The sequence below is a fragment of the Dipodomys spectabilis genome, unplaced genomic scaffold, assembly GCF_019054845.1.
Source record: "Dipodomys spectabilis isolate Male_0828 unplaced genomic scaffold, ASM1905484v1 ptg000469l, whole genome shotgun sequence".
Taxonomy (NCBI): Eukaryota; Metazoa; Chordata; class Mammalia; order Rodentia; family Heteromyidae; genus Dipodomys; species Dipodomys spectabilis.
In genome coordinates this window covers 1,228,398-1,237,943 of record NW_024871146.1, presented here as the reverse complement: position 1 = coordinate 1,237,943, position 9,546 = coordinate 1,228,398, and the positions used below count along the sequence as shown (strand labels likewise).

At 32.7% G+C, this 9,546-nt stretch overlaps 1 pseudogene; it reads left to right on the top strand.

The window, feature by feature from the left end:
* Positions 1–237: 237 nt before the first annotated feature.
* Positions 238–334, top strand: LOC122098275 (annotated as a pseudogene).
* Positions 335–9,546: the final 9,212 nt, after the last annotated feature.

Below are 9,546 nucleotides of genomic sequence, written 5' to 3'. Positions count from 1 at the left end.
TCAAAGTATGATCAAATTTAAGATGAAAAATACTTAAAATAGTCATTGACAAAAAATTGCAAATGTGAGCAATCGACCAAACAATATAAATTTTTTCCAATATACACAGAATTTTAGAGAAGTAAGATCAATAGCATTTTTAGGAACAATAAGGTTTCCTAGTTACAAACAGTCAACCAAGGATATATGCCTGTATAAAGAATGCATCATTAACTACTTAAATCTACAGGATACTACACGCTTCAGCAGCACGTTTACCCAAATTACAATATAGAAATTATCATGGCACTTGCACAAGGATGATATGAAAATTTGTGAAGTATTCCATATTTTTCACCCTTCAGATGCAAGATATGAAAAACAGTTATTAAAAATTGATTACAAAAATACAAGTCGTTATGTAGAAAAATGAACTTTACAACTTTGGTGCGTGTGGGGGGGGTAGCGGCGAGGATTGATTGGGGGGGCATGGGAAGGATGGGAATGGATGGGAAGGGTAAACAAAGAGGAGGCTACAATGCTTGATAAGAAATGTACTCATTATCTTGCCCATATAATTGTAACCCCACTGTACAGTATTTTCACAATAAAAATATTAAAAAATACAAATGTAACAATACATGTAATTCATTGAACTGAAAGTTATTTTGACATCAATGCATTAAATCCTCACCTTAGAAAGGCCTTTACATAGCATAATCTTTACAAAACTTTTGAAATTAGATAACATTGTCATTTTATCCCAATGAAATAAAATACTATAAGGACCTAGGAAAAAAAGGAATCTTAAACTTGTTCTATATGGAATGCTATCTGAAATAACACATTTGTAATGAACAAATATATATAATAAAACAATGTAGAATTCAAAGTATTACATCTAGGAGAGAATTAAATAGATTATGTACATTATACAAACAAAAAACAGATTATTTTAAAATATAATTTTTTCATTCAAGCACCAGAAATATTTTTAGTTTTTGTACTACTCATTCCAACAGATAAGTTGAAATGATTTCTGATTTAAATAATCACAAACCCAGCAGAAATCATTATAGATGTATACAAACAAATCTTGAATACATTTTGACATCAAAGTCAGGCAATTCACTTGAAAAATACGATGGAATCCATGAATTTTTAAAGTAAGATATTGCAGTTGCTTTGTATTGTGAAAATATTTTGTATGGACACAAAGATGGATTGGCATTTTTGAAATTTAAGAAACTTAACCAAACCATTATGACTTAGGAGAACAATTTTTACAGCCTTCCACAACTTCAAAGAGGTAGTGATACATATTTATCCTTTTGGCAATATCAAATGCAGTTTCTTCCAAGTTCTTCAGACCTGGTTTCATATATGGTTCAATAGAAGGAGATCCAGCATATCTTTGCTATTTCTATTCCAAGCAACAAGATGCAAGGAGGTCAAGAGGACTTTAGTTTGGGCATTGGTATCTGCATCATGATGAACTAAGAAGGAAGCCACTCTGGTATTATTCCACATATCAGCACTGTGCAGGGGTGTCCAGCCATTCACAGTTATTGCATGAATATCTGCCTTGAGCCACCAACACATGGACAATGTCAAAGTGTCCACTTAGGCTTCCCGATGAAGAGAGGTATACTCATCATCATCCCTAGTATTCACATGAATGTCCTTTTTGGAAAGTAGTCTCTGTACTGTAGTAAGCCAATTATTTTCAGCAGCCCACAGAAAAATTTGCTTGACTACTTCTCCATTTTTTTTACAAATGATATCATTCCTCACTTTTTCATCTTGTTCCTTGTCTTCATCAGAATTGCCTAACCAGAGACAATGAGTACCAGTGGGAATGGGGTGTATATGTATTCCCCAATAGTTCACGTTGGTTGAACTGGTCAGAAAAATCCAGTGAATTTTCTACATCTGTTATTTCACCATGATTTTTTTTCACTTTTTCCATTTTTACTATTCGAAATTATTCTAACTGGTGAGTAGGGAATTGATAGAGAGCAGAGGAAAGGTTTTCCTCCATATTCAAAGGTACAGACTGAAAATGAGGACCAGTGGTGTCTTCATGAGCAGCTATTCTAGGAATGAGAAAATATGAAATAGTGCCTTCTATGTAAATGATTTGGGAAATGGCAGAGCCGAAAGTGAAATGATGCAACCAAAAATATAAAAGCAAAATAAATTAGGATAATTATGGATCAGTCATATTATCTATGAGAACCATGAAAGGGAGAGAGGAAGTGAGAGACAGATGTGCAATCACCTAGCTAGCCACAAAATCCATGCCTCTGATCAATTTATAGAGCAAACAATTTTATTTTTTAAAAATAGAATTTATGTATTTATTGAAATTAGTACATAAATTTTAATAGCCTACATAAAGAGACATAGCTTTTACCAAATTACAGACAAGAATCTAAATCCCTGATAATTCTAGTAACAGATCTGACTGAAATCAGTTGTATCACACTTTTCCTGTAGAGTGAAGGAATAGGTCCAGGCTAGGAAAGCAGCCAGAGAAGGCAGGCCGATTGTATCTGGGACAAAACTTTGTGGAAAATGGTATTGAGGATTACCTCTGAAAGTGTATTTACTGTATCTTTTGGAAGAATTCGTCAGTATTTTTCTGGGAGCAATCCCCTAGCCAATTTTCCAGAGTAAGCACATCCCTCCTTTCATCTCTATCACAACGTTTTGCAAGTCCTCAATAACACACTACCCCCTAGCTCAATAAGCTAAAACCACACTGTGCCCATATTCTTTCAATACATTTTTTTCATGATTGTACAAATAATTTAGTGAGAACCTTCTATGTACTTTTCTAATGTGGGAATGAATGTGGGAATGAGGGGCATGACAATAGAGTAAAAGTAAGAAAAATTCAATTTAATTAGCTATTATAATATTTAAAAACATTTTCAACTCTAACTCATAGCATCATTTACTATTATTTTAATCTTTATTTGATTACTTCATCAATCCCCTAAATACGTTAAATACAAAAGCAAAAATTGTGATTTGATTTTGACACTCATGTGTGAGGATGCACAATATGGGCAAATAGATTGGAATTAATACCCATTATCCATTTTGTTAAATTAGGATGATTTTTCCAAACTGATTCTCGCAATTCATATTCCATTCAACAACAAGAAACGTGACAATTCCTTTTGGTTTCCTCCTTAATAACTTTTGTTTCCATTTTATTTTACAACAAAGGTTGATTTTTCATAAATCTACTGTAGATACAAAGATATGTTAAAATACTTCTATTTGTATGCATTGATATATACATACACACATCTATTACACATGTTGCAATTATAATTTATAAGTTCTGTAACTGTATGATTTACTAAATTATTTTAAAAATAGACAACTTATGCCTGGAATCCTGGTTACTCAGGAGGATGAGATCTGATGATCATGGTTTGAAGTCATCTTGGGCAAGAAAGTACATGAGCCTCCTATCTCCAAACAACGAACAGAAAATAAAATTGAAACTGTGGCTCAAAGTAGTACAGTGGTAGCCTTGAGGGAAAAAGCTCAGAGACAACACACAGGCTCTTAGTTCAAGAACTACAATCTAGCCAAAAAATCTAATTTACAGCTGTGTAAGTAGAATATTTCCATCACCCAAATGCACATCCATGCTCATTTGCAAGATAACTCTGTTATGTCTGGAGTACCACACAAAATTATAGCTTAAGTAGAAAGGATCACAACATGGGTTCACTCTATTTCTCTCATGGATTTTTTCTCCACTGAAATACTCAAATCTTACAATCATTCAAATTATTTGAAGTCATAGCTTTTTTCTTCAATACCCATAATAGAGTTTGCATTGAGTGTCTTGTGTCTCCTAAATGGGTGTACTTACCACTTTGTCATACCCCCAGCCCTAAATTATCCTGATTATTTTTCAGATAGAATCTGGCGTCCTCCTTGTGTATGATCTTAGGCTCAGTCCACTTTATGTTATTCTTCCTGGAATTTAGAATAACAGGTACATGGCATTGTGTACAGATCTTTCTGTCTAGTCTGGGCTTTAACCACTGTCCTCACAACAGTACACTCCCATGTATTCAGGATTCTCAAAAGCTTATCATAGCTGATTTTTTAAAACAAATCTTTGCATTTCCTGCAGGTTTTTAAGTACTGAATTAATTTGTGTTTTCTTGGGGTTTTTTTGTTTCATTTGAATGTATTTGTTGAGTTGTTCCAAACTTTCCTTTTTTTTTTCACTCACGTTCTTACCTAAGTGCTGGGAAACCAATTCTTCTTTCTCAAGATAGTCAAGGTGAACTTTATTTATTCCAAAGCAATTTCAGTAATATTTAAACACCTTCATACCTCTGAATGTTATACGAATGCTAAGTGCTGAAAAGGGTCTTTTTAATTTTCACAGCAGTCTTTGGCATACACAGACAGATCATGAAATAGATGAAGATAATAAAACTATAGATGCTTGGCAGAGGACAAAAACCTATTATTAATTGTTTGACAGAGACTTCCCTTCTCGTGAAAGAAATACGCTGTTTGATGCGGGATTTCACAAAATCATATAGCTAGGAAGAACCTAAACAATCATATAATACTACAGAGTTGAGGGAGATGAATAGCCCTCCTGAATAATTTACTTTTGGGTCAAATAAAAGCAGGCTTGCAAAAAGAGAATAGACTTTAGAGAAATATGATCAGTTGCATGTAAATAGCTGTTTAGCTGATTTTGTTAATTTGTGAGCTAATACATGGCAATAAGGTACAACAAGGTAAAAAAATAAAGAAGGTCGCATTGGTGTGTTTGTGTGTTCACGCGCACGTGTGTATGCACACGCACATCTGCAGGTGCTCATGCATGTATTCATCATTCCTGAAGCTTGATAGTGCCTGGGCACTATCCCTAAGCTTCTGTGCCCAAGGATAGTGGTCTACCACTCGAGCCACTGCTCCACTTCTGATTTTTTGGAGATATCACATGTATTTTCACGATTGGACGGGCTTTGAACAGTGGTCTTCAGATCTCAGGCTCTTGAATAGCTAGCTAAGCTGATTCAGCCTGAGTAGCTAGTTAAAATTCTGACTGTCCTTTGTGCTTCACAGCTCTTTTATTCTTTTCCTGAGGTAATGACAAGCCTAACTCATATATATGTCTAGTTGCTTTAAAAATACTGCTACTGCTTGGCACCAGGGGCTCCCATTTCTACTCTTAACTACTTAGGAGGCTTGAGAACAGAACCCAAGCCAAAAGTTTAGTGGACTTCCTTCTCCATCTATAGCTGGGTGCACTGGATCATTTCCACCATCCTGCACTATCTAGAGGCTAAGATTGGAAATACTGCAGAATCCAGGCCAGCAAAGGTAGGCAGCTAGACAAATTGGTGTGGAACTCAGGTGCATGTTCTTGTGGAAAGGGAACCCCTGTTCTAAAATTAACCACTGATATGACACCAGCCTAGCAAGAACAATACTGCAAGTTGAAATCCCCACAATTACCCACAACCAAAATATGTAAATATATTATATTAACATCCCAAAACTTAGTACAATCTGTTCTTTGGTTTAATATCATCTTTATCTGATTATCATATGATGTGACAGAATAGTTTCTTCATTACTCTTAAGATATATTTTAAAAGACCTAGAAAAGTCTTTCTCACTTATTAACTGCAAACGAATGGCAATTCATCTCATTTCTTACATATTTGACTAACACCATAAATTCATCTTATGATTTTTATTAATACTAATATATTCTGATTTATTACTTTACTTTGTAACATTTATAAATTTTTTGCTTCTCTGCTGAAGTTTAAGTATTTAAATAGTATCATCAAAGTATATTCCTTGGGTACTTAGGGCAGTTTTTTACAAAGTTTTTAACCAATGTCTTCTAAGAATTCTTAATTGGTATATTATGTAGTTTATTTTTAAGTTCAATTTAATTTTATTGTAAAGGTAATGTACAAAGGGGTTACAGTTACATATGTAAGGTAATGAGTACATTTTTTAATGGAAAGAACATTGTTATCCCCTCCATCGATTTTCTTGTAAACTCAAAAAAGAAATACTGATGCTTTAGCTGTTGCTCTTGATCAGTGTGTACTTTTGTTTTTTTGTTCATGCATTTTTATTATAAAATTGATATACTTAAGTCAACTAAATAATGCACTTCATTTTATTTTCTAAATTTCAAATTTTGATCTTATTTTCTTTTGTTTCTTTAGAGTAATTCTTTTTTCAGAGTCGTAGGATTAGTTAATTTAATTTTGCATGAGTTTTACCCATGTAAATTATTTAGACACATATATTTGCTTTTAAAATATTTAACATGTATAGTTAAAATTATTTTCTTAATTTTTATATGGTTGGTGAATTTAAATAAATTTAATTTCTTATAGTTCTAAACATATTTGTCCTTACTGTGTTTTCAAGAAGCACATACTTTATTAAGAAGGCTTCATTACGTGGTCACTTTTTGGAAATATTTGTACTTGAATTAAAAAAAATGTTTGAGTAGGGCATGGTGATTTGTGGCTTCCATTTTCTAGCTATGGTGGGAAGTGTAAGTAGGGTTTGTGATTCAGGAGAGGCTTTGAAATGATGAGACCTTATTATAAAAGTATCCAGAGTGAAATGATTAGAAATATAGCCATCTCTAGTGAGATATAGAGCACCTGGTTATCATATTCTAAATCTTGAGTAAAAATATCAGTAACATCAATCTTTTGTCAAAATAAAAGTATACATGTTTCAAAATGTTTATTATTTAAAACTTGTTTGCAAAGGTTCTCATGTCTTCTGTTTCTTTATTTTCAATTTAGTTGATCTATAAGAATCCAAGTATATTGTGACTATTTTATTTCTACTAAACTTTTAAATAGTATGAGCAATAATACGATTTCATATTAACATATTTTTACTATTTGTGATAATTTCCTGTGTTTAATATTGCCGGAGCCTGCAGGCAATGAAAGGGAATCCTGAATTAGGGGGCGAGGATGGAATAATAAAGACATAAGACAAAGGATGGGGTCAGGAGGTCTGCAGCTCAAGACTACAGCACCGTTTATTTTTAACTGTCCTTATTATATACTATTAGAAGTCAAGAGGTAACCTAAGGTCACCATAGTGCAGAAAAGCAAGGAAAATTTTAATAAAAACAAGGTGCAGATTGCAAGACAAGGTCAACTGATAGAAAGTAAAACAAACTCTACAGACATAGCAAAGCAAACCCCCGCACCTGGTGCTTTTCATGAAAGCCAGTTCCTTGTACGTGCCTTCAAGTGAGCACAAGGGTCAAGATGACCTTGGAGCTTTACTGTCGGCTCCCAAAATACTATGATGATATAAATATTCCAAATGTGTGTATGTTGGGTGTGTCTGTGTTAATGTGGGTTTTTTGTGTGTGTGCTTTGTCTGTACTTTGTAATGCTTGGGCGATCACACCATTGCTTCACACATGCTAGGCCAATGTTTTAACACTGAGCTATAGTGTCTAGTTATAATTCAAATAGAGTTTTAAATTATGACTTTTAAATTTTCATTTCCTATGACTTCAAAATCATATATGATAAAATGTGATCCATCTTCTATCCACATTAGCAATTTTATTGTTATTGTTATTTACAATATTTCTACTGCCTTTCCACTTCCAAACTCTTGCGTTTGTTATTGATAAAGGTTTTACTTTGCTTCTTTTCTCTCCTCATTCTTTTTTCCTTTGGAGTTTACCTATTCTTTCTTTTATTTCTTTGGAAATTAATTATCATCTTCCTATTACAATTTCTTTATATTGTAACAGGTTTATACAATGCTTTATTTTCTATTTTTTCCATGTTTTTTGACTCTCAGTCAAAACTATTAGGTGGATTAAAATGAAACTTGATTCAGGACACCTTATATTCCTCTTTCTCTTCTCTGAAGTGTTTCTGATTTTTGAAACAGTACCAATGACACACCTATGACACACATTCTATCCCCTCTCACTCTCCTCTGCTGTGCAGTGTTATCTAAATCTTAACTCATTCCTAAATTAATTTTAGAAAACAATATAGTCTTAGAGCAAACTAGCCTTGGAATAGATTTCTTGTTTTGAAATTACAAAAGAATTGATAATCCTTTGCATTGGAAATCATTTAAAAATGTTTATCACTTATTATAATTCATATACCAAGCAAGAATAATTTGATCTAATCATTACAATAAAAGTCCAGTCCCAATATATTACCTATCATTATTCTTAATTCCTAATCATCACCTAAATATCTTAAACAATCTAAATAGTCATGTCTTTAACATAGACGTAAATATTCTATACTTTTACTTAACATTTTCCAGGGCAATGTATTCATGTTTCTAAGAAATGTTCACAGCAGTTAAAATTGGCTTTTGTGAAATTAATGTGATACATTTTGTTGCTGTTGTTGTTGTTTGCAAGACTTTGGCATTGTTCCCAAGGCTTTTTATGCTCAAGGCCAGCCCTCCACAACTTGAAGCACAGAGCTAATTCCTGTTTTTAGTGACTAATTGGAGATCAGACTCTAACAAGTACTTTTCTGTCTGGGCTAGTTTCGAACACAATTCTACGATCACAGCACCCAGAATTATAAGAGTGAGTCACTGGCACTTGGTTTGATGTATTATTTTAAATTTTAATTACGTTTTAAGATTTATTTTTCACTATAATGTACATCGTTCTACACAGAAATTTAGATATATGTACATATTTCTGATGACAAATAATCTCTAAAATGTATATCTTTCTGCACATAACATATATATATGTATATGTATATGTATTTCTGAAGACAGACTGCCTCTAAAATTTTTATGCTACTATTTTGACCTTCTTTCATTTCAAAGATATACAGTCTTTATCTAAAAGTTTCCGAGAATAAAATAACTAATATTTGATTTGAAAGTAGAGTTTATTACTTTAAAGGAAATTTTAGATATACACACGAAATTGTAGTAACATTTACAGTATATCACTTGAAAAAAGTTCTGTTCAACCTCTTAAATATTTGTGTGCAGTGACGGAGAGAGAGGAACTTAATTCATACTGGTTAGGAATTTGCAATGCTTCAAAAATCTATTCCATAATTTGTTATAAGCACATAGTCAAGCTACCTGATATGGTTAGTTTTTTGGTTTCTTTATTTGTTCAAAATTTTAATATGGATGCATGCACAGTGGTAACATTCAAATTATTAATCCAAAGACAAATAATAGCAAAGTCATAGACACATATCAGACTTTCAATAATTAACACATATGATGCTAATAATAATTTTGATGAGGATGATGAGCACAGTGTAGCCTGATGATGACTTATTTTTATTTCTGCAAGAAAAAATTTGTGATTTTAAACCAACAAACTGAATTTGACTCTTTCCTTATTTGTAAGGTAAGGTGGAAAATGTAAGGACTCTTCACTTTTCTTTTTTCTTGCTCTAGAAGTCAACAAATATATTCTTCAATATTTCTGGTAGATTATATCCATTTACAGATGAGAAATGTAATGCCAACAGTCAATGTAGTGAGTAA